Here is a 25,860-nt window from a genome sequence, read left to right as displayed (position 1 = left end):
ATGCTTCTTCGCACTGATTCTAAATAGAGCAGTACATTATGTGAAGGAAAATCTAACAGAACAGCAAGGGAAGGTGCATATCGATTAGCCGGGCGTAATCTGGACAAGTTAATGCTGCAGTGTCAGTGCCCAGCCAGTGGGAACTGCTACTTAGCAATGTGATCAGAGATCTCAGTGAACACTACATGAAGAAAATAAAGCCAATCCAGTCCTAGGGAATCACAAAATAAATAAATGCACATGCAGGAAATGTTAGACTGCAATCATTCTACCCTACCAACACCTCATACATCTCCAGAATTTATCCACAATTTGTAACTAAGAATATTGCCCCGTATATGAGAACACTTGCCAAGAATTCATGTGTGAGAAATAAAAAGCAAGAAAAAATATTTTCACCAGTATCAAAAGCTAAAGCAAAGACCAGCATTTTGGTATATAATATGTAAAGCTGCCAATTGCAACACCAGCATCCCATATGGAATCAGATGTTCCACTTCCAGCCCAGCTCTCTGTTAATCTCATGGGAAAAGCAGTGGAAGATCATCCAAGTGCCTGGGCCCTGATCACCCACATGCAAGACCTGGAGGAAGCTGCAGGCTCCAGGACTCAGCTTGGTGCAGCACTGATCATTTTAGCCATCTGGTAGTGAGCCAAAGAAAGAGAAGATCTCTGTCTCTTATGTTTAAACTCTCAGTTGAAAAAAAAGCAAACAAAACAAACAATAAGTAATGATAAGAAGAAAATAACTAATAGATATTTTCAAAGTTTATTTATTTATTTGAAGGCAGGGAGAAAGAGATCCATCTTCTGGTTCACTAAATGGCAGCACATTCTGGGCTAAAACAAAGCAAGGAAATTAGAGCTTCTGGCTGTCCCACAGGGGGCAGGAGCCTAAGCATTGGGGACATGCAAGGCTTCATTCCCAGATATCCTAGTGAGGAGCAGAATTGTAAGTGAAGCAGCCAGATCTTGAACCCATATGCAGGTAGCAGCTGACTAAACCAATTTGTGTGTGCAAATTGAAAGTGTCCTGTTTCCCAAACACACTCTTCTAGCATTTACCTGGGCTATCTCAAGGTTTTAGTCCCCAGTAGCCAAGGCTGAGAAAACCCAGAGTACATCAATCATTTCTTTTTTTGTTTGTTTGTTTATGATTTGTTTTATTTTTAATGCTGAGTCAGATATACAGAGAGGAGGAGAGACATAGAGGAAGATCCTGCATCTGATGGCTCACTCCCCAAGTGACCCCAATGCTCAGGGTTGCACCAATCTGAAGCAACCTCAATTCTACTGCACTCTTTCAGGGAGAAGCAGTGATCCAGAAGATAAGTTAGTCATATTTGTTTGTTACAAAGTGTTTTGAAACTCAGAGAAAGAAAAACAGTGTTCTGAGAACCAATTACATGTTTCAATGGGGGATCACCAGTTAAGGACATTAGAACAAAATGTATGCAGCTAAGTAAAGGGAGATGTACTAAGACTTTTGAAGCTTAGTTTACCTTTTTTTAAAAAAAAAAACTGGGTGGACTCTTTCATCCACTATCTCACCTCCCACAAACCACCAACAACCACAAGACCAAAAAATAAATCAGGTTTTGCACTGGTACCCAAGCCACTGTCTGCTGCCTCCCAGCAGAGATATTAACTGAACACTGCATTTGCACAGAACTGAAACTAGACATTCTGATAGATACAGGAGTCACAATGTCATCTTAATGTCTCATACACCACTCAGGGCAGTGACTCCTTCCTGTGCTGTGTCAGGTGGGCATTCACTGCTGTTATGCCACACCTAATTTTCACAGCAAACAACTCTTTTAAAGTGCTAATGCTGGTTTTGTGAGAGGATAAAAAAATGTTAACTTACTGAATTGTATCTTGCAGGAATTAGTGACTAGTGTTTTCCAGGGCAGAGAGCAGTGCTCGGCATTAAGAGTTATGAACATTCAGGGGTTTATTCCCTGCTCTCTGTTGAACCTGACTTGTTCCCTCTACAATTCATGGGGACATTTATTCCCAATTTTGAGAACTTAAGGGAATGGGTGACATCATATCAGATGCCTTCATGATAAATCAGTACTGGTGCCTTAAGAGCTCTTCATCAGGTTCTTCTAAAGAAATCCTGTGCCTGAGTCTCTGTGCATTCCCTTTGCTTGTCTACAAGGTGACTATATTTTTTCTGAAAGTAGAGCTGACAGAATATCATCCCCTCCGATGAAATGTCACTATACAACTTGAACAACAGGAAAAAACATCAAAATAAACAGCATCATGAAGTTAATTAACATGGCATTGAGTGACCGATATGTTAGAAACTGCAAGTTCATAACCTCATCCTATAACTACTTCCTTCACATCTCTTCAAGTTTAATATATACACAACCGACTGCTATAAACTTTTTTTTTCTCCCAAGATAACATGTTTTTGAGTTTAATCTAAATCAGCATGGCACAGGAACACTGAAAGGACCAGCATTAACATCCATCATATATAACAGCTGAGTACAAAGTTAGCATCAAAGTCTCTATGCAGTTGCATCTTGTTTAGCATTAACAGTCATAAATTGAAAACGCTTTTTTGGGAGAATCTTAAGCCACAATCTAAAATTTGCAGTATATAGTGATTAAGTCACGGTTTTACAGAAGTTTGCATTTTAACAATTGAAGAATAGAAATGTTTTAGGCAGGTGAGCAGTGAAATCCCCAACAACCCAGTGAATGAGGAAGAATTTAACTCTACAGCCTACCTAATAAAGTCCAGGAGAAGCAAATAGGGAGCCTGACCAGTATTTGCAGCCTGAGTGATTATAGGCTAGTTGACCTATTCCCTGGGTTTTCTAGACTGTCTATATCAGTGTCTCTCTTTCTATCTGAAAAGCTAAATGGGAAGTCTGATCAGTAAGGTATAAGCTGAAGGATTATCAACTAGCTGACCTTTATCAGTCTCTGTTTATCTGAAGTAATTTTGGGCCTCACAAGCAATCCTGTCGGTCAGTGTAAGAGAGGGCTGGGAGGCAAGGCTGGAACTTGATAAGGACCAGAGAAAGCTGCTCTCCTGAGTCCAGAAGGAAACTTACAATCCTTGTATTTCTGAGTGCAACCTGGGGCTCCTGGCTGTAGTTCCATGTCACCAGACCCTATGAGAGGGTTTTTGTTCAAGGTCAGAGCTGCAGAGGACCCCAAGGCCTCCCTACTCCCCCCCTCCTGTCCCGGGGCTTCAGGAGATGCTCACACACACTCACTGCTTCCAGTCCAAGGAGTCGGGTTTCCAGCACAGGCTCCTGCAGGGAGGGAGCTCACAGGGCAGCACCTCCTGAGCCACCTGGGTCTTCTTGGGAACAGAACCAGCAAAGTGGTTATGGCAGGGCTAGAGAAGAATCTCCTGCACAGTTCCACAGGCTTTTCCTGTGTGCGTGTGATTGGACCAATCCCACAAACCTGGACAACTCATGACATCAGAGGATGCTAAGCCAATCAGAAGTGCAATGAGTGTAGGCTAAGAATTCTGGAGCTAGGGGGAGTAAGGGGCGTGGCTTCACGTCAGGCTGGGAGTGGCCTCCTCTGTTGCAGCTTGAGCCTTCCAACAGCAGGGAACTCTCTACTTCATGTTGCAAGTCTGGAAACCCAGAATTTTATGACAAGAGGCCCCAGTTGCAATCGACTGAACGTTCAATAGATTCTGGGACTTTTCTTCTTTATACTGGCTTTGTTATCCATTAGTTCATTTGACTTTAAATTGCAGAACTGAAGAATATTTTGAAAAGATATAAAATAAAATTTTCAATCTCATTTCTCTTATTGATGTCCATTAACTGTTCTGTACTTTTTGCTTTTATAATGTACTGTATCTGTTTCTTATAAATACATAGTAATTTGATTCTATATATTGATCTCCTGCCCAGAATTCTTGTTGGATTCTCTCATCAGTGTGTTTGGTTTTCCACAAAAGGGCAATTAGTGCACATGGGCAGTTTTGCTTCTTAAAACTTGACCGTTCTGCTGCAGTTTCCTTTCTGTGCTTAATCTCATGATTACACATTCACAACAATGTGTAAGAGAAAAAGGAATAATAGGGCTTGTCCATATTAAATCTATGGGAAAAACGTGCTTTGCTATATGTTATAGATATTATATTTATATTTCCTGTTATGCAATACATATATAAATATATCTGTAGCATATTATGGTTTCCATAGTTTGTGGCTTTTGGTTTCCACAATTTGTGGCTTTTGGTTTCTGTTTCAAAAGATTCTTTTTTTTTCGGAGGATTTTGAAAAATTATCTTTCAAAAGTCATATGTACAGAGAGGAGGAAAGACAGTGGAAGATGTTTTGTCCTCTGATCCCTTCCCCAAGCATCCAAAATGGTCAGAATTGCACCAGTCTGAAACCAGGGAGCCCAGAGCCTTTTCCAGGCCTCCCTTTTGGGTCAAGGGTCCCAAGGTTTTGGACCATCCTCAACAGCTTTCCCCAGCCACAAGCCAGGAGTTGGAAGGGAAGTAGGGCTGCCATGATTATAACAGGTGCCACTTAGGGATGCCAGCATGTGCAAGGCAAGGACTTATGCCACTAGGTTAGTGCAGCAGGTCCTGTCTTAAAACATCTTATTCCTAAGTATTTCAGAAAATTGTCTCATTTCATAAAAGATTAAAAGTTTTATAAGGGATGATATTTATATTCCTGAAATTGATTATTTACATGGCATTTTTTTCTAAATGACTTTTCCTAATTGCTATTTTAATATTTATTTACTTTTTATTCAAACGAGAGATTTGCAGAGAGAAACATGATAGGGAGCAACCCAGAGAAGGCAAGAGGAAGGTACACACCAGCATATATTTGGCATAGGTCAGAGGGAGACCAGGATGAAGCAGTTCACATCACCCAGTGGCAAATAAGAGCACTAGAACAGAGTGTTGGTCAGGCCAGTTTTGCGCACAACACATACTAGTGCACATTACACAATGCCAGGATTAGTTGAGCCATACCAGATGTAGCCATAGTGCCCAAACAGCACATATGATAACCAGAGAGTGAGCAAGCAAAGCTGGAAGGGGAAATGTGGGCTCCCCTGCTGAACAGCCACTCCCATTGGAGAGAATGAGTCGGGATGGGGCCAAAGGAGACCAGGCAGGGCTACAACACCTGTGGGCCTCCTGTGAGCTAGATCAGCAAAAAGCCAGGCTGGGCTGATTACTCCAACTGGTGCAAGCATAAATTAAAGTGGCTGAGGGTTGGTTGGGCTTTACCACAACATCAGCGGGCAGAGGCTTACACAGGGGGCTAAATCTGCCAAGTTAAACTCCAGAACCACCTGAAGAGTGCATAATCATGGAGGTGGAGTGGCCTAGTAGGGAAATAGTGGGCACATCCCTCTTGGGTTACCACTCCCACTGGAGAATATGAAAACCAGGACTGGGTTAGACATGGGTAGACAGAAAGTCACCTACCAGTATGTTTGTGGACTGGATAGTGGGAATGATTGGGTTGAACTTGGCTTCAATGCCCATTGGCGTATATGAGAACAAAATGGGATGTGGAACAGACTGACTATGTCTGTGGTACATAGTGGCAAGCATGGGAACCAGGGTAGGTGGCAGACCTGGTAGGGGTAATGGGGAGTTGCCCCAACTAGGATGCAGCTCCCACAGGTTTATGGCAGAGCTGAGTATGAGGTGGGCATGATCAGGCTGGACTGCAACAACCATTGGTTTACATGGAAGACAGGGCTGGAAACAGAACTGACCCAGCAATTGCAACCACAAGCATGTGTGTAAACTGACTGGGTTGATGGACTGTCCCGGGCCCTGTACTGGCAAGCAAACACAAGAATCAGGTCTGGGATCACCTCACATATAGTTTCTTTGTAGATCCCTCCAACTGAACTGCTGATCTCAGAATCCCAACCATGAAGAGACTATGTCAGCAAGATTGGCAGCAAATCAAAACTGTTTAACTATGAAAACTGTTTGAGTGGGACCCTCGGAGCATGAGCCACATCGGGGATCTGGGATGGGTGGGAGGCTGTATGGGCTTCTCCCTCTGTTTCTGCCCTAACCCCCAAATATATTAGTGTGGAATCAATGGTCTTAGCCACTTTCCTGTAGCACTTGACACTTTGTGCCCTAATCAACTATGTAAGATTACCAAGATAAAAATATACATTAAAAAAATCTAATCCACTGTTTCATTGATCCAAGGTAAGAAGGGAACCCATGCTCTCTATGTTCTAGATTTTATATTAGCATGTAAAATGGTTGGTTATAAAAATGAACATGGAATCTGTCAGCACTCAGCTGGGTCAAGAGACCAGAAGCTTCCCTGCCATCATCTTACCATATATGCTGAACAAGCAAGGCAGTGGCCCAATGATGGCCAGTCAAGTGAAAGGCCAGGGGCAGGGAGGAGGGGAATCCAGGAAATCCCCAACAATGATGGGATTAGAAGCTCAGACATTATTTTCTGGATGTGGATTTCATGAAAAATGATACAGAATAAGCATGGGGATCATTTGTTGAAAAGGCTTCTGTTGCTAACAAATAGGATCCCTGAGAGAACACACTGTGATTCTACCTGGGTCTAGTGCTGTAGCTGGGTAACAGGCTGTCTGAGTGAAGAAGTTGTTGGCCGACTCTGCCTAACCCTTAGCTACAGACCAGGTGGGCATGCTTTGGGCTACATACTACTGTCTGCTGCTCGAGAACCAATCAGGCTCAGCCAGTGATCCTGCTGCCTCAGCAGGCAGTGTGCTTACCAATTGCTCCAGGGCTGGGTTCCTTCTGACAGTGACCCCAGTCCCAGCCAGCATGTTTTGAGTCCCCAGTGCCACAACATGTCCACCCGCTGTCTCACCTCACCTGCTGTGTTATCCCTCACACTCTGAGCTGCTTGTAAGCTCCTCCAGGGTCAGCAGTCTCATTCCCAGAACATTCATTTCTAACCTGTCCACCCCCATAGCCTTCCTGCTGATCCAGTACAAAGTGGGCTAGTGTGGTAGGGAGTTAAATGTGAAACACTGCGACAACCTTTTTTTTTTTTTTGTCTCATGAAAAGATGTTCATGTGAACAACTCTACTTTGCAAAGCAGGATTGATTTAAGAAGCAGAAGGAAGGTGGCCTGTCCTAACTGCAGAAGGGAGCTCCAAGGGAAGAAAGACCCAAGGAAATGATGGAAATTGTGTCCATTGTGCAGCGTCTCATGGGGGGGGTTCACATGAGTCACCCAAAGGGCAGAGAAAAAGAAACTTATTCACGATATGCATCAATGTCTATCATCTGACCCTGAAACAAAAGGGCTTCCTTCTCCCAATGTTATGGGATAGGCAGCTAGTTCGGGGACACAAGCTTGGAAGTCATACCCCACTGCACCACCTAGGTGTTCCCTCCTGCCCACCTATTGTGCAACCACTCCCCTCACAAGCCCTCATAATGGCCCCTGATAGCGGGGGCCTGGCTCTCTTAATCACATGCTTCCATCACTCTGACACTCCAACTCTTGGTCTCCCCAGTAGCTTGTCGCTCTCTGGCTTCCTGCAGACAGACTCTGAGGCCAGGTAAACCCTGAGCATGGACCCTATACGTCTGTATTCCTCATCCTCTGTTCACTGCTTCAATGGAACAGTAAAGATGTTAATTCTAGGATGGCTTGCATTTCTAATTTGTGTACTGTTAAGAGTTCCGGGAGAGATGAGGCCTAACAGTAATGAAATGTGAGCAAAGAAACCAGGGAAATGTGGATGTCTGCACCTTGAGTCTCTCTACCAGAAGTGCAGCCTGGCCTGGGACCCTTCTGCCCATGACCCCATGGCTCAAGCCTGTTTGGTAAACAGCAAAGTTTACAGAGGAGGCAGGTATGCAGCAGGCAGAAAAACAGACTAATCAGCCTGGGTCAGCTCTCCCTTCCTTCAGAGTGACCTCAACATGAGAATGAAATGTTTTTTATGGAAAGAGTGCGTTATGTAGCCGTAGGGACCAGGTGAGTTAGACAGCCACAGGAGGCTGCCATGTTTGCAATGGATGGACAATGGGTGGGCTATAGCACTGCAGGAGGCAGTCAGTTCTAGCTTGGCTCTGCCAGGCACTTTGCCACCTCCACCCTCCATCTTGCTCTTAAGAGCTAGGCTCATTCTCCCTGGGCCCATAGCACCTTTAGCATTCCTGTGTTTTGCTGTTGCAGCAAGCACAGGTCTTATGGGGTGGCAAAACCTATGCTTCTATCCCGCCTGTCACACCCCCTCAGGCTAATCCAGGCTCCTCAGCAGTTCCAAAACACACCAAAACCTCCATACAGCCTTGGTTCTGCCAGGTCTAATGGGCCCTGGCAGCACATCCTGTGTCCCCAGCCTACTTGTCAAACCCTCCAGGGTTTGGAACGCTTGGTCACAAATCCATCAAATCCATACAAACCTGTAGTGTCTGCCATTTCCGCAGCTCAAGTGTCAAGCTGGCTCAGCCAGCTGCACACTCCCTCCAACAGCCGCTGATCCACCAGCCGGTTTTGAACGACGAATGCTCTGCTGCTTCCTTCTTTAAACCCTTTGCTTCTGGCTGCCATCCTTGCCACCATGCCCACTGCTACAGTGCCAGGACAGGACAGCTCAGCCACCATACAAGCACTCCATTGCACAGGCACCATGCTCTGCCTTCAAATCCAGGATGAGCCCTGCGTATCCTGTAACCACAGTGCCTCTAGTACTCCTGCCAGTGTGTCTAGCAAGCCTCCATGAGGCCCTTCCAGTGCCATGCCAGCTCCCCCATGACAACATCCTGGCTGACCATGGCCACCGGCTCCAAGGCCACACTGGCTCTTTCAGCATCCCTGGACACCCAGCAAATGGCACTGCTGGCCTGCTTGTTGCTGCTGAACCATGCCAGGTTGGAGGGCAACCCCTGTGTCCAAGCCTGTCTGCCTGCCACTAGGGTGCCGGACATGCTGAGCCAGCCATGTCCCTACAGCACTCAATGCCATCTGATGTACTTTCAGGGCCTGAGGCTCTGCATCCTTCAGCAGCTAGCCAGTCATCCCTTCCTCCCTGCTGGCTTTCCCAGTTAAAGGCATGCTTGGGCTCTGGCCTACCTGCCACTTCCTCTGCGCCAGCCACACATCTAGCCAGCCCACCCTGCCCATTGAAACAAAGACAGGTTGGCTGCGTGGTGATCTCAGGACTCTAGTCTGTCCAGTCCACTGTCTTGGCCGCTGTTCCAGGACCAGGCTCATATGTGCGATTTCCCTCTGCTCTCGACTTCATGGCTAGGTAGGCTTAGCTGGTGCCTAATGCGGTGCTCTAAAGCCAGACCAGTTCCAAGCGTGCTCCACCAGTCCCCAGCACACACTACATCTGCTCCAGGGCCAGTGGGCACAGCTGGGATCTCGGTACCTCTAGTCTTCCCATCACCTTGCCTGCTGCTCCAGGACCATGCAGGCATGGCCAGTGACATGGTGTCTGCATCAGACCATTTACAACTCCAGATCCAGTTCCACTTGCTCTGCACTCACTATATATCTCCCATGCCTACCTCACCACTGTTCCAGGGCCAAGTCAGGGGCAGAGTTTTTCCAAGTCTTGATTCTGCTTCTTGCCACCCTCATGCTCAGATGAGGGACTAGTCTTCCAGAGTCCCTGCTGCTTCCCTCCCTACCTTTCCTTACCCCTTTCCCTGAGCACTTGCATGTCAGTGCTATGATCTTAAAAATTGATCCAGCTTCCCTGTGGGTACTTGCCTCTGCTTTTGCTCCATGTCTGCCCACCACATTTGCTGCCTCTGTGCATGGCTGGATGTGAAGACTTGTCACACTTACTGTGTTGCTGTTTGCAAGATGGACTTCTGATGCCATTTCCTTCATGACTTCATCCTACAACCTGCTGTGACCTAGCATAGGGTTTGAACCAGGGCCACCTGCATGCTCTTCTCTGCCTGTTTGTGTCCATGCAGGTGGCTACCTGCACCTTCTTGGAGGCTGCAGTAGAGGGAAGAAGGGATCCTCCAATGAAGGCATGGCATGAAAGCCATGGTACCAGAGGGAAAGATATCTTTCATCAGCTGGTTTTACTCCCTGGTTGACCAGGACAGTCTGGTTAAGCTAGGCTAAAGTGAGAAACCACGTGCTTCATTTGTGGGAGTAGGGACATTTCTCAGGTGCATTATCAGAGAGTTGGAACAAAAGTGGAGCAGCCAGGACTCAAGTTGGTGTTCTGATGTGGGACAGCAGTATTGTAGGCATCAACTTGAACCCGGACACCAGAATTACAGCACAATTTCTGAGTGGAGCGAAAATAAACAGTATTATCATTTGTTTTTATATTTTCTAACATTTTAGAATCACATGTCAGATCTTGATAATCTAAAAAGAAGGGGCAATTTTTTACTCTTTTTTTTTTTTTTTTTTTTTTTTTTTGCATGTAAAGGAAACTTTGAGAACTGCTAGTGTAAGATTTTTCTGGTCTCTATCGTTGTGGTCAGATGGAGCTGAGGTCTCCCCAAATGCATTCAGGGCACTCTATGACTCTAACTCATAGTGGACCATTTGCTTGTGTGCTTCCTAAAATCATTCTCATTTTTCTTCAAGATATACAACTTAGGAGCACGCATGGCAACATAGTGGCTAAAGTATTCGACTTGAATGTGCTGGTTTATGTTTCAGCTCTTGGATATTGTGGAGAGCGGGACTATGCCCCAAGATGGCGCTTGTTATTGTCTTCTCACAGCACAAAGGCAGTAAACAAGTTTTAGGAAGTTGCAGAAAATTGGTTCAAGGTCTCATGCAGTCTGCATGGTGTGCGCATGATCAGAGTTGTGATTGGTGTGTGTGTGCGTGATCAAGGCTGTGATTGGTGTGTTTGATGCGTGGCCAAGCAGCCCTGTTGCAATTGGCTGTTGATAGGGTTTTAACCTAAGTTTGAGAGAGAACAAAGAGAAGAAGAACAAAGAGGAGTAGTGGTAGAGTAGTAGTAGCAGTAGTAGTAGAAGAGGAAGCCTGTAAATATGCTGTAGTTACTGTCCTTCTGTATTATACTTGGATTTCTTGTTTTGTTATGTTATGTAATTAGTTTGTCCTTCAATAAATCCTCATAAGAGCAAGCACCTGTGTCGGAGCTTCACTCGCTGGACGAGGGACCCCGTTAGGATATCACATCCAGTTCCCTTGTTGTGGCCTTGGAAAGCTGTCAAGCATGGCACAAGACCTTGCAATCCTGAATCCACATGAAGACCCAGAAATAGTTCCTGGTTGCTGGCTTTGCATAGACTCAGTTCCAGCCGTTGCAGCTGCTTGAGCAGTGAGAAAATAAGAAAACATGAAAAGTTAAGATTCTTGGGTTTTTCATAGTGGAACAAATATCATTAAACATATATCATTGACACAGTGTAGGACCCTGAGTGAAAGACACCAGCTTGGGCCCAGAAGAATAGCTAAGTGGCTTAATCATTCCCTAGCATGCCCGGGAAGCATTATCAATTCCAGTTCGTATCCCTGCTGCTCCACTTCCCTTCCAGTCCCTTGCTTATGGTCTGGGAAAGCAGTAGATGATGGCCAAAAGCCTCGAAACTCTGCACCCATTTGAGAGACCTAGAAGAAGCTTCTGGCTTCTGGTTTCTGATAAGCTCAGCTTTAGCTGTTGCAGCCACTTGAGGACTGAACCAGAAGATAGAAAATCTTCCTCTTTGTCTCTGTCAAATCTGCCTTTCCAATAAAAATGCACAAATCATTATTTTAACAAGACATCAACTTCAGTGTTTGAATATATAAGCAACTCTATCGGCTCCAAATAATGATTGATATCCAGGTTCATGTGTATGAGTTACTTACAGCTCTGGATTACAGCCACATCAAAGGAATCATGCACAGGGATGTGAAACCTCACCATGTCATGGTAAAGGCCCAATAAAAAGGAGAAATAAAACCAAAACCAACAAACAAACAAAAGCAAAACAAAACAAACTAACATACAATCAACAACACCAAAGGTGACTCATAGACTGGAGCCTGGTTGAGTTCTATCATCCTGCTCAGGAATATGCTATCTGCAGTTATTGTACATTATCAGATGGACACCTAGCTGCATGATGGCAAGCATGATCTTCTAAAAGGAGCCGTTCTTCCAGGAGCAAAACATCTGTGGTGAGCTTGCTCATATTGCCAAGATGCTGAGCATGAATGAGCTGTATGGGTATCTGAAGTACCATGTAGACTTTGATTCACGCTTCAATGATATCCTGGGATGACATTCATGGAAATGCTGGGAGAACCTGATGTATAGTGAAAACAGACACCTTGCCAGCCCAGTCTGAGTTGGCTTAGTGACTTCCCGCAGTTGCTATCTGCTGGGTTGTCAAACAGGTTAACAATGATAGTCATTCCCACTTTCAGTGAAACCCAGACCTTTTCAGCAACTGATGACTCATTCTCTAATAAAATGTGAGTAGTCTGGGCCTCCTACTGCGTTCTTTTTTTTTTTCTAAATTTTTAAAAAATTATATTGTTGACAATCTTTACATAGTTAATTACGGTAAAAAGGTTCAGGGACTATAGGGAAGTGGGTAAGACTATTATGTCCATATTGTTTCCTTCTTGTATCTGAGGTAAAGGGGGATATTGAGGGAGAAGCCCCACCCAGTTTCCCACCCACCCCAAGTCCCGCCTGTGGGGCATGCTCTGAGATCCTTGCTCAAGTGGTTTTGATAGTTCATCAGTTAAGAATCGCTGCCATTTTCGCCACTTCCAGCTTGGTGAGGTCGTTAAAGAATCCACTGATTGACATAGTCCACCATAGACTCTTCATTTGCCCAGTATTTCGCTGTCAACATACAGCTGAGGTGGTTGATTGACTTGTTCTTTCTTCTGTCTTTTCTTGGCTAGGGATCTGAGTCCAGCATTTTGATTGTGGAAATCCCCAAACAAACTTTGAGATATTCCCAGACCAGATTCTTGTATGTTTTAGCAAGCACAGGGCCCGGAACAGTCCATCTCCACGATCAGCTGGTGGTTGCAATTGCTGGGTTGGCCTACTGCGTTCTCTACTTCACCTGCACAGTCAGCCACACCATCCATCATCTGTGAGTTATGGCCTGGGTCTCCAGGCAGCAGAATGTCCAATGGGGGAGGATTCTCTATCCCTCCCACTCCATTCTCCTTTTGGAGACTCACTGTTAACTTCCATAAGGTTTCAGTCTCATTAACAACTCCAGGCCATGCCAAAGGTTCTGGATGAGATGCCTCTGGAGCAGCGATTTTTGTCTCTCTACTTCCTTTGGAAGTGTAGCCTTTTCTTTGAAGATACAGGAGCCTTTGTTGGAGCAGCTGTTAATTCTCTGACTCCTTAATACAGCTCAGTGAATCTCCTATTTCTTTCCCCTCCTACTCTCAGTAAAAAATGCAATTAGGGCAGTCCTGGAATTCCAGAGAAATCCCAACCTTGGATTCATTGGATTCAATGCACATTTAAAAATGGTAGTTCAGCAAACCCTCTGGTTTTCCCTGTCCCTGCCACTTTCTCTTCCAGGCACCGCCATCTAAACAACCATCTTACAGACTCAGAGTGCAGCAAGACAGATTAAAAGCATCTCACTTCAGCTCATAAATCATTTGATCTAAAAGCAGACAGAAAACAGATTGGCTGCAGCAGCTCTCTTTCACCAAATATGAGGTAATTGGAGAACTGCACTGAGTAACGTAAGCAGAAAACCAAAGGGTGCTGAAAAACCAGGGGAGTGGAGAAACCGAGTGGGTGGGTGTAAGAATAAGTTCTTTTGCTTTTCACCTGGGAGTAGTCCACAGTGCAACTTTCCTTGGTCATCCAGAATTCAGATTCCTCCAACACCAGGTGTCTCCACCATGCCACCAAAGTTCGACCCAGGCAGTGAGGTGGGTACCATGTCTGCCCTAGCCCCCAAGATTGGCCCCCTGGGTCTGTCTCTGAAGAAGGTGGAAGATGACATTGCAGAGCCTGTGGGGAATGGAAGGGCCTGCGGATCAGGTAAAACTGACCATCCAGAGCCAACAAGTGCATATTGAGGTGGTGCCATCAGCCTCTGTCCTGATTATCAAGGCCCTCAAGGAGCCACTGAGGGACTGCAAGAAGCAGAAGAACATCAAACACAGTGGGAAAATCACATTTGATGAAATTGTCAACATCGTCTGCAGGTGCGCCACAAATTCCTAGCCAGAGAACTTTCTGGAACCATCAAAGAGATTCTGGAGACTGCCCAGTCAATGAATTGTAACGTGGATGGCCGCCACCTGCACAACATCATAGATGACATCAACAGTGGTGCAGTGGAATTCCAAGCTAGCAAAGAAGAGAAAATGTTTCAATAAAGGATCATCTGGCAACCAAAAAAAAAAAAAAAAAAAAAAAAAGAATAAGCAGAGAAGAGAGGACAAAAAAGGGCCAAGTGAGAAGGCAACATGGAGGAAGGAGAAGAGCAATTTCAGAGTGACTAAGCAACCAGCTCGGGTGATAGCAAGGAGCAGAGGAAGAAAAAGGCCAAGAAGAACCAGGACTGAGCAAGGCAATTATGGCTCAAATATGAAAAATAATTGCTTCACTAAGATCTTCAAAAGAAAGTATCAAACATGATATCTATTTCTCATTTTTTAGGTTGTATTGCAATGCATTTATTAACATCAAGTAGTATTCACCAGGAAGGGAGCAGCCACTGGAGTTGGGGCAGGCCTGGGTACAGCTCACTGCATGTACATGATGGCTAGAATCAGGGCTCTGAGCACGGAGATGGACCTCTCCTGGAAACTGCCAGGAGCTAACCGGCTGCTGGAAATTTTCACCCCCAGAACCCAATGTTAATCCCACCCAATTCCATCTACCACACCATGTTGATGGTGGGTGGGTCCCGGGCCAGCCATGTTCTCCAGATTTCTCTTCTCAGTGTACTCCCCAGGAAGGGAGCAGCCTCTGGAGCTTAGGCAGTCCCAGGGACATCTCACCACATGTACACAGTGGCTGGAATTAGGGTTCCAAGCATGGAGATGGACCCAGCCTGGAAGATGCCAAGGTTCACTTTATTATTTATTTGAAGGGCAGAATGAGAGAGACAGAATATCCTAGGTACTGATTCACTCCTTAGATGATTACACAATGATCAGGGCTAGGAGCCAGACTGAAGCCAGGGATTCACAACTCTACCTGGGTTTCCCATGTGAGTGCAGGTGTTCAAGCACCTGGACAGCCTTGTACTACTCTCTGAGGTGCATCAGCAGTGAGTTGAAACTGAAGCAGAGCAACTGGGACTCAAACTGCCACTCACGTGGGTTTCTGAAGCTGTCAATGGTGGCTTAATATCTCTGTGCCACAATGACAACCCAGTAGGGCCCACATTGGGGACTAAAGTCTGGTTACAAGCTCCCCTAGTTTTAAACCATCTCCATATTACATACACTTAAGCCAGTTTGTCTACCAGGTATGTATATAGCCAGCTTACTGGGTTGTTTAGGGAATGACAAGGGTCATTCTAGATAGGCTCAGTACACACATGGTTCTATTTGCCTTTAGTTGAATCTGCAAGCAAGGAACCTGGTCAGAGGGAGGCAGGCTTTACTTCACAGTGTCCAGCAGGGAAGATTTTAGGCATCCTCAGCATGCAAAAATCATACTTGCATCCAGGGCTTCTGCTGTTGAACAACTCCATGTATCCACATTGCATGTATCAAAACACTCTTTCAGGCACCTTCAATTTACTCAATTCTATATGGGTCAATTAAAAGTAAAGAAAATAAAGCTGAGAGTTGAGGTGTTACAAGTGAGATTAAGGTGCAGAGCTTGCCAAAGGGCCCTGTGCTGGCAGGTGGTCACCTGATGATACCCATCGAAAGGCCTTGGTTCCCTCCATTCCCATTCCCATAGCCAGCCTGCACTGGTCACCACCTGCTTCTTCCTTTTTTTTTTTTTTTTGCTTCTTTCTTTCTTTCTTTCTTTCTTTCTTTCTGTCTGTCTGTCTGTCTGTCTTTCTTTCTTTCTCTTCCCTCCCTCTTTCCTTCCTTCCTTCCATCCTTCCTTCTTTTCCTCATTTGTTTTTCTTTCCCTCTCTTTTTTTTTAAGATTTATTCACTTGCATTAAACAGTCTGATCCAAAGAAAGAAGGAGAGACAGAAAGATCCTCTACCTGCTGATTCACTGTCCAAGTGGCCACGATGGATAGAGATGAGCTGATCTAAAGCCAGGAGCCAGGAGCTTCCTCCAAGTCTCCCACACAGGTGCAGGGTCCCAAGCCTTTAGGCTGTCCTGTGCCACCTTCCCAGGCCAGAAGCATGGAGCAATATGAGAAGTGGAGCAGCCAGGATATGAACCAGCAACCATATAAGATCCCTTACATGCAAGGTGAGGACCTTAGCCACTAGGCTACTGGACTGGGCTGTGGGCAACACCCTTACCATTCATGGGCACAGTTGAGTTTGAATAGTTTTGTGATAATTGTGAGTGCTCATCTTGTCTTTTTAACTCTGCATCATGGTTTGCACTTCTGTCTATGTCTCTGTCTCTGACTCTCAAAGATGTATTTAGTTTTATTGGAAAGGCAGATTTAAAGAGGGAAGGAAAGACAATCGTCTTCAATCCACTGGCTCTCTCTCCAAGTGGCCACAACAGCTGAAGCTCAGCCAATCCAAAGCCAAGAATCATGAGATTCATCAGGGTCTCCCACACAGGTGCAGGGTCTCAAGGTTTGGGTCATCCTCCACTGCTTTCCCAGGCCAAAAGCGAGAGCTAGATAGCAAGAGTAGCAGCCAGGACATCAACCTGCACCCATATTGGACCCCAGAACTTTCAGGGTGGACAATTCAACATTTAGCTGTTGTGTCAGGTCTGTAAGCCAGGGTATTTTGTTTGTTTGTCTGCTTGTTCATTTGCTACAGAATTCATTTATTTATATCGGAAAGACAGGCAGAGAGGTGGAGAGACAGAGAGGAAGATCTCCCATCTGATGATTCATTCCCCAAGTTATCACAATAGCCAGGAGTGTGCCAATCCATAGTCAGGATCCCAGAGCCTCTACTGGGTCTCCCACAAGGGTGTGGAGTCCCAAGGCTTTGGGCAGTCTTCAACTGCTTTTCCAGCCCACAAGAAAGAAGCTGGATGTGAAGCAGGACCGCCAGAATTAGAACAAGCACCCATATGGGATCTGGGCGTACTCAAGTTGAAGACTGTAGCCACTAGGCTACTATACCAGCCCAGCCTGAGTTCCTGGCTCCTGGCTCCCACCAGGCCAATTTGTACCTATTGTGTGCATTTGCACCAGTAAATAGAGAACATTTCTCTGTCTCTCCTCTCTCTCTCTGCCACTCTGCCTTTCAGATAAATAAGTCAATCTTTCTTAAAATATCATTACCACAGCTTTTCATAAAGGAAGCAGGAGAGTGACCCTGCTAGAATAGCTGAATTAGTGAAGAAGGCACCTGCTTTTGGTCTTGAGCAATGGGTAGAAGCTTTCCAATGTTGACTAAGAGTTGGCATTCTCTGGGAGCTACACTTTCTGCCCTGTTAGATCTGCCCATTTATTTTAGTACTGGACCAAGAGCAGGGAAACACACTGGGGATTTCTTAGATCCTGTTTGGGTCACTGTCCTGGGTGCTACACATGACCTTCATGTAGCTTCTTCCAAAGCATTTAGAAGTAGTTTACCCAGAGATCCAAAATGACTTCCCTTTCCACACCCAATGAAGAAAACTGAGAGACGTATTAGCTCTAAAGGAAACCCTGATTAAAAACAGCATGTCTGAGGATCAATAAACTTGACTTAATCCTCCCAGTGGAAACAAAGATTGCTGTCTTCCCTGAAATGTCTGTATTTACACAAGGCCCACTGGTGCCTTGCTCTGAGACTTCCAGGCGCCTGCACTTCCAGCCAGTGGCACCCTCTAATCCTTTCTGACTTATTTGGATAGGACTAAGCTCCAGGCTTGCTTACATTTTTGGGTTACCCTTTGGCCTGGAATGCATCTCTGTGTTCTCATTAGAGCTGTCTCCAAGGCCGGCCTTTGCTGGCTCCTTGCTCACCTACTTGCTTGTCTCTTCTTGCTGATAGTTCCCATCCTGCCCTGAGCAATCCTGAGCGTTCCAGCACAGCCAGACTCTGGTGTGTTCCCCATCACTCTTGACACTCTCTGTCCCTGAGCCAGGCCCCACCAGGCCCTGCATGCCTGCCTCCCTTCTTCCCTCTGTCTCTGGAGATATGCCCAGCTGCAGCTCTGCTTGGCTCATCACCAGAGGAGTTTTGTTTTTTTAAACAGTCATTCTTTTTCTAGCCATACAACACATTTTATGATTTTATATAGAAAGTTGAGATGCAAAACATGAAGAATAGTCCGCATAAGTCACTCCCTGGGAGTTGACCCTGGGTCAATCACTGCAAGTTTTTCTGGCATGAGTTTTATTTAGAAAAAGATTCTGTGTTGTGTGTTTCACTGTAAAAGTAATATAACCTTTAATATGATGTTTTGAAAACTGTATTTAACTTCAGCATGTTTATTTCCCCCAGCAAGTACCATAAAACCTCAACTTGATTTTAAGAAAAAGAGAAGCCAAAACTCAGGGAGAATTCCTAAAAAATACGTGAGAGGAACCCTGCAAGCTCATTAAAAACCCAGGAAGTCTGAGGAAGTCACAGTGTAGGATAGCCCACAGGGCACTGACAGCCACTGGGCACGTGGTGTCCTGGGTGGGATGCTGGGCCAGAATGCAGCCCCAGATGAAGACTTTCAAAATCCCATGATTTTAACATCTATTAGTTGACAATCACATATCTATATTAGTCCATTACTTGTGACAAATGCAAGATGTTAACAACGGGGGACCCCGGGTGTTTCATCTCAGAATTCCTCATTATGTTTGTTAAGTTTCCTGTGAACCTAGAACTATCCTCAAAGCAGATGTTGACATTTAGAAAGAATGGCTTTTTTCTCAGGGAAGAAAAAAATTCATACTGGTCAAACATGTTTGTAATAAAAGGTGTCCACTTTGTACTCCACTTCCCTAACAGTTGGCCTTGATGTGATTTTCTGGGAATGCTCCCTCTTTATTGCGTACTGGAACTCATGTCACAGATACAAATACAGTTTTGAATCCTGGCTGCTGCTGCTGCTGTCTATTTTGTTGTTTAATGGCACAGCATAAGCATTTTTTCCCAATGTCCTTAAGAACTCTTCTTAAGGGAGTTTCATGATCGTGTCCTGGGGTGTTTTCTCTCAGAGAACACCTCTGTATTCTCTGAGCAGTGTCTTCATCCGTGCTCTCCTGGGGCTGCCACAAACTCTCCCAATCAAATATGCTTCTGCAGTCTGGGTTTAGAGACTTTCCCTGCTTCTCCTCTTCCCTTGTCATTGTTTTTCATGATCAAGGAATCTGTCATCCATGTGGTGTGACCAAGGGGTTGTATGAACCTCAGCATGTGGAGTACTTGGGTTCTCAGGCTCCAAATGCCAGCTTCTTGCTCAGATCCTGGGAGACACCAGTGATGGTGCATGTGGGAGACCTGGATGGAGTTTTCAGTTCCCAGCTTGGGCTAGTGTAGTCCCGACCATTGTGGGCATATATGAAATGCAACAGAGTTGGAAGAAATTCTGCTTTTCAAAGATTTTTTTAAGTATGACAATTGCAAAGCTTTGTTCACAATAACATAAATTTAGCACTTTACGCTTAAATTCTCTATGGAATTTTGCTTTTGGAGAGGTGCATATGTTAGCATGTGCACATCCACACACACACACACACACACACACGGAACACCTTAAAAATGACTCCTGTGCATGTGATGTCCAGTTTTTCTGAAGCCAGTGGGTATTGCTTTTCTCAAGTTGACTTTTTTGGGAACTTTAAAGTATGGTGCTGAATCTGTCCCCCACAGCTGAGTGTGGGTGGAGAGGCTCACCTCAGGGAAGGAGGGACCATGTGGAAGATGTGGGGATGCCCTGATTCAAGGAGAGCTGTCTCTAATGTGCTGGGAGCCTGCATGAGGTCCCGAGGTCAGGGTGTGGGAAGGGCTTCACTGGTTCAAGGACTATATCCACGGGTTCAGATTCCTCATCACTTCCTGTGGGTCAGCTCCTCTTCCTCCTAACTGACTGGCAGCTCTGGGGATAAACACTTGACCCAGGGAAGGTCAATGGTATCCTTCCTCTCAGGAACTCGAAGGTTGGTTTGAGGTGGTTGTCACAGGGCAGGGCTTGGGTTCAGTGTGTGAAATTGCTGCTCGTGACATGTGCTTCCCATGCTGGACTGCCTGGCTCATGTCCCAGCTGCTGTTTCCAAATAAGCTTCCTGCTAATACACATCCTGGGAGGCAGTGGTAATGACTTAAATATGTGAGTTCTTGTCACCCATGTGGGAAATCTCAATTGAGTTTCAGGCTCTTAGTGCTGGCCTGGACCAGTTCTGGCTGTTGGTGATATTTACAGACCAATTCAATGGCTAAAAGATATCCTTTTTCTAAATCTAACTTTCAGATAAAATAACAATTTCTTTCTAAAGATTTATTTTTATTGGAAGGGTAAATTTACAGAGAGGAGAGAGAGAAAGATCCTCCATACACTGGCTCACTCCCCAAATGTCTAAACTGACTGGTGCTACAGAGCTGAACTGATCTGAAGCCATGAGAGAGGAGCTTTGGGTCCTCCTCTGCTGCTTTCCCAGGCTACAAGCATGGGGCTGTTTGGGAAGTGAAGCAGTCAGGATACAAACTGGTGCCCAGATGGGATGCCACTGCTTGCAACATGAGGATTAGCCAATTGAGCCATTGTGCTGGGCCCCAAATAAAGGTTTTTCAAAATCAAAATAGGGACCACAGTTATTACTTGTTGGTTTTTAGGACTGTAGAGAGTTCCCTGGAAACTGGGGGCAGCCCCACGAACCATCTGAATGCATGTACCGAGGCTGTCTGCAAAGCACAAAGCACTGAAGCTGGTGTGCAAAGCCATGCAAAAGGGCTCGTCATTAAAGGCATTTGTCTGTTTATACCCTAGGCCCAGTATTACCTGAGTCTCAGGGGTCTTCTGTCCAATAAGCCCCGAGACCTCCAAGAGGAGAGGCAATGGTACTCTTCTGCAGCAGAACCACTGGAGACACACTGGTGGAGAAGGGTGTCCATTCATCTGAGAGAAATCACAAGCATGCATAGGAGAAATGGGCAGGCAGAAGGGTGGTCCCAATAGTACTTTCATGCGACAACAACATTGTGACTACCTAACAGATATGTCTACCTCTCTGGATTCTCCAATGAAGTTACATGTCAGGAAGCACAGGAAATTGCATCTCAGAGCAGACTCGTTGTCTGCTGAGAAGCAGGATGAATGTAACATTTGACTTCCTAGAATTGTTTATAAATGAAGAGCTAGCAGAGTAGGGAAGAGAGACCCGGGTGCAGTCCAATGCTCTTGTAGCATGTCCAGTGACAAGACATGTTGGGGTCTGTTAGCCAAGGGCACAGTGTACCATGTGCCTGTGGCATCCCCTATGGGCTAGGCAAGTGGAAATCCAGGGGATAATCTCCCACCCTTGAAACTTGAGCCACATCCCACCACAATGAGTACCCCCTCCCTTACGTACAGTTTGACTTGAAACACATCAGTTAACTACAATCAACCACAGCCACAAAGCATTACATGAAAAATTCCAGAAATAATTATCCATATATTTTAAGATAATTGTTATCACAGCATATTGTTATAAGGTTCTGTATTCTTTATTATCCATCTCTTACAGTGCTTGATTTACAAATTAAATTTTACAACAGGTGTGTTTTTTTAATGGAAAAAAACATGATACAGGTGGAGTTGGGTACTATCCATGGTTTTACACCTGCAGGAACATGTTTCTTGCAAGAAAAGGGGCACACCCGTATTTGGGTTTCCTAATGTCCTGTCTATAACATCTCCCCTCTTCCCCTCTCTTCAAGTAGCTTGAGTAATAAGGCATTTATAGCATGGATTAACTTTATGTGGCAAGGGAAATGCCCAAGTTCAATGGAGATATAGCTCCTCTGTGCATGCCAAGCAGTTCAGGGATTCCAGAAGCTCTGCACGCTAGAACATCCAGGGAAGCAAGCTTCATACATGGGTGTAGGAATCCAAGGAGTTTGGGCCTCTTTGGCTGCTTTACCAGGCAACAAGCAGGGAGCTGAATGGGAAGTAGAGCAGCTGAGACTTGAACAGGCACCCATATAGGATCCTGGTGATTGCAATTGAGCCATTACACTGGACCCTGCTGGCTCTTGCATTAATAGAAATCTTTGATTGCTGCCATGCAGATGGAAAGTCCCTGAGCTACAGGGAAGGTATTATTTTTCCATCTATTCATGCATGCATGCATCTAGTCAACAAATGCTAATTGGTAACCAGCCTGTGAAAAAGGCCTAGACAATGGAGGCACACAGAGACAACTAAAACACAACAACTGATGGTGGAGCTGCCCCGGGCAGTTGTGAAAGTATTGCACTGCTCAATGTTAAAGTGAGGGAAGCAAGTGCAGGCTGAAGTCCAGATAACTCAGTAAGCACAGCAACAGATGAACTGCCTGGACCCAAAAGGATCCCTATTACCCATGAACACCATAGAGGCAACATGAATGAGGCTGTGGCTAAGAGATGGCTACTTGAAGTTCTGGAAGAAAAAGAAGATTATTCTATGAAGCCAGAATTACAATCAAAAGGCAACCCTGAGTGTGCCAAGGGAAGGGTTACTCAAGTTGATGTGGACAACCTTGCTGGGCAGAAGGGCCTTGTTGGCCTGAATCCCTGAAGGAAAGGAGACCCAATGGTCTCATTAGGTCAAGTGATTCAGCCCACAGAGCTCTGGGCCACCAGGGAGTTCTGATGGAGAGCATCAGGCAGGAGGAGTCCCAGGAGGTTAGAGCACATCCCATGCTCATGTCACCAGTATGGACAATGCGCACATGCAGGACATCTCTTCAGAAGCGCGTGAGTGAACCCACACACCAAAGGCCTGCAGGTGCAGTGGCCAGGTGCATTTGTGTGGCAACTGGCCACACCAACATACTGCCCCGAGCTGCAATGGGCTACCAAGGGAGGGTTGTCAGGTGAGGCAGGTGGAGCAGAAAGAACCTGTGGCAATGAGTGCTGATTTTCATGCCATAGATACACCAGGGTGATTGGTGAATTGACTCCACCTGCAAGTGCCAGAATCTTTATATGGGTACTGGTTGGAGTTTTGGCTGCATAGGATACTATCCTATGCATTCCCTTCCTTGAATGCCATGCAGGGCTGCTTCCACTTTTCACATTAGGGCCAGGGGACCCAAGTCGTTGGGTGATCTGCTTCAAGTCTGAGTGTGGTTGGTCAAGAGGCAGAGCCAGGGAGTCAATTGTTGGCCTTGCTTTCAGGTCATTTCCTTTCCTCTACTCGCTTCCAGAGAAAGGATATAGATGTACCTGCCTTGTGTGGTTGACTGGGAGGAAAAATCTGCCCAAGGTGTCCAACAATTACCACACTGTGTCACACACTGACATGTCCCACACAAAGGAGTTCTTAGTTCCTAGTTGCCTACAGTCCACCCCCCAGCCATTGATGAGCCACCAGTCAGAGCTCCTAGCCTGTCGTCTACCCACACCTCATTCTGTGTTCTCCCACTGTCTGGTGCTCAAAAATTGTACCCTCAAGCTACCCACAATTCCCCTCTTCTTCCTTTCCAAGACAACATTGGGTACTAAAAATAAATAGGCAAAGGTGTATGGAGGCAAGGTTGGGGATGTACTAAACCATCATCAGTTACTTATAAGCAACATTGGCTTTGAGGATGATGTTAAACCTCAAAGTGAAGATGCTACTTGGGACTCCCGCATCCTAGATTTGAGTTTTGACTCCCCTGGCTATTCCAGGCTCCTGCTACTGCAGATCCTTGAAGTCGGTAAGAACTGCTCAAGAGGTTGGACCCCTGTTATCCACATGGGAGACCTGGCTTGAGTTCTCAGCTCTGGTCATAGGCATTTAGGGGGGTGAGCCAGAGGGTAGGAGCTCTCTTTGTCTCTTAAATAAATAAATAATTAGACATTCAATATACTTATTCCTTCTATTTAAATATGATACCTAATAGTCACAGTGCAAGAGATTCCCTTCTGGGACAGACAGTGGGATGGATATTTTCTGGTATTTCTAACCTAGCAGCTATAGGAAGTGTTTCTTTCAAGATTCGTTGATTTTTTTATTTGAAAGGCAGCTTTAGAGAAAAAGAGATACAGAGAGAAAGATCTTCCATATACTGATTCACTTCACAAATGGCTGTAAAAAATAAAGCTGAGCCAATCCAAAACCAGAAACTAGGAGTTTCTTTGGTAATCTCATGCAGGAGACTGTCCTTGACTGCTTTCCCAAACAGAGAGCTGGGTCAGAAACAGAACAACTAGGACAAGAATTAGCACATCTGGGATCCTGGCATTTGGTGGTAGAGGATTAGTCAGCTGAGTCATGGCACCAGTCCCTAGAATTTTTTTTTCTTTTTAAAGATTTATTTGTATTGGAAAGGCAGAGAAGATTTACAGAAATGAGAGACAGAAAGATCTTCCATCTGCTGGTTTGCTTCCCAAATGGCTGCAATAGCGGAACTGAACCAATCTGAAATCAGGAGCCAGGAGCTACCTCTGGATTTCCCATACAGTTGCAGAGACCCAAAGCAGTAGGTCATACTCCACTGCTTTCTCAGGCCACAAGCGAGCAGTTAGATGGGATGCAGAGCACCTAGGACATGAACTGGTGCCCATATGGGATCTCAGTGTGTGTGAGGTGAGAATTTAGCTCGTGAGCCATCAAGGCAGGACCCTGGAATTTTTCTAAACTTAGTTGTTCTCAGTCTCATGACAGCAAGATTCCCAGGTTTGTATAAATATGAATATGTATTAACTTCCTGTAATAAGAATTTAAAATAAATGTAATTTGTCCTCGACAAAGTATTATTGAGCAACATGGAACATAAGAGAAGTTTCTAGCTTGCTGAAAATGTTCTGTATGTTGATACGACTGGCAGTAACAAGGCTATATTCTTATATAACAATTCACTGGATAAAGAATCTCTGTATTTGCTTTTACAGCTGCAGATGAATCTACAATTATCTCCATAAGACTTTTAATTACAAGTGAGATAGGACCAATGTTATGGTGCAGGGGGTTTAGCCATCACCTGCATTGCTGGCATTCCCCTGAGTGCTGGTTCAAATCCCACCTGCTCCACTTCAGATTCAGTTCTCTGTTAGTGAGAAAGCAGTGGTTGGCACCCCAAGTGTTTGGACCTCTGCCACCAGAGTAGGCAACACAGATGCATTTCCGGCCACCTAGCTTCGCCTAGCCTGTCCCAGGTGTTGCAGTTATTTGCGGGATTAACATGAGTGTGGAAGAATTTCTACCTCTGCCTTACAAATAAGTAAGGTAGGTTCGCAAACCATGAGGGCAATTTGGGAGCTGGACTAGTCTGGCTCCATCCTGCAGCCACAGAGGTGGGACAAGTTGGGGCGGATTCCATTCTTGGGGCCAGGGACGGACTGAACCACTTCGCAGGGTGGCAGCTGCGGGGAGGCGCCTCAGCTAAGCGGAATCCAGCTAAGGGTTTGAGCCAAAACCACCCCGCAAGGTGGTGGACGAGCCTTTGGTCTTCTCCACGCCCATGGAGCAACGATCCCTCCGGTAAGCAGACCCCCATTCATTGGCAAACCATGAGGGCATTTGGGAGCTGGAATAATCTGGCTCTGTCCTGCCGCCATGAAGGGAGGACAAGTTAGGGCGGATTCCATTCTTGGGGCCGGGGACGGACTGAACCACTTCGCAGGGTGGCAGCTGCGGGGAGGCGCCTCAGCTAAGCGGAATCCAGCTAAGGGTTCGAGCCAAAACCACCCCGCAAGGTGGTGGCTGAG

At 45.6% G+C, this 25,860-nt stretch overlaps 2 pseudogenes; both read left to right on the top strand.

The window, feature by feature from the left end:
- Nucleotides 1-12,290, top strand: part of LOC131482774 (casein kinase II subunit alpha'-like) — a 70,385-nt pseudogene extending 58,095 nt beyond the window's left edge.
- A 56-nt stretch (nucleotides 12,291-12,346) lies between these two features.
- LOC131482773 (large ribosomal subunit protein uL11-like) lies at nucleotides 12,347-14,316 on the top strand (annotated as a pseudogene).
- The last annotated feature ends 11,544 nt before the right edge of the window (nucleotides 14,317-25,860 follow it).

This window comes from Ochotona princeps, chromosome 20, assembly GCF_030435755.1.
Source record: "Ochotona princeps isolate mOchPri1 chromosome 20, mOchPri1.hap1, whole genome shotgun sequence".
Classification (NCBI taxonomy): domain Eukaryota; kingdom Metazoa; phylum Chordata; class Mammalia; order Lagomorpha; family Ochotonidae; genus Ochotona; species Ochotona princeps.
The sequence above is the reverse complement of the archived record's forward strand: the minus strand, read 5'-3'. Positions and strand labels throughout refer to the sequence as shown.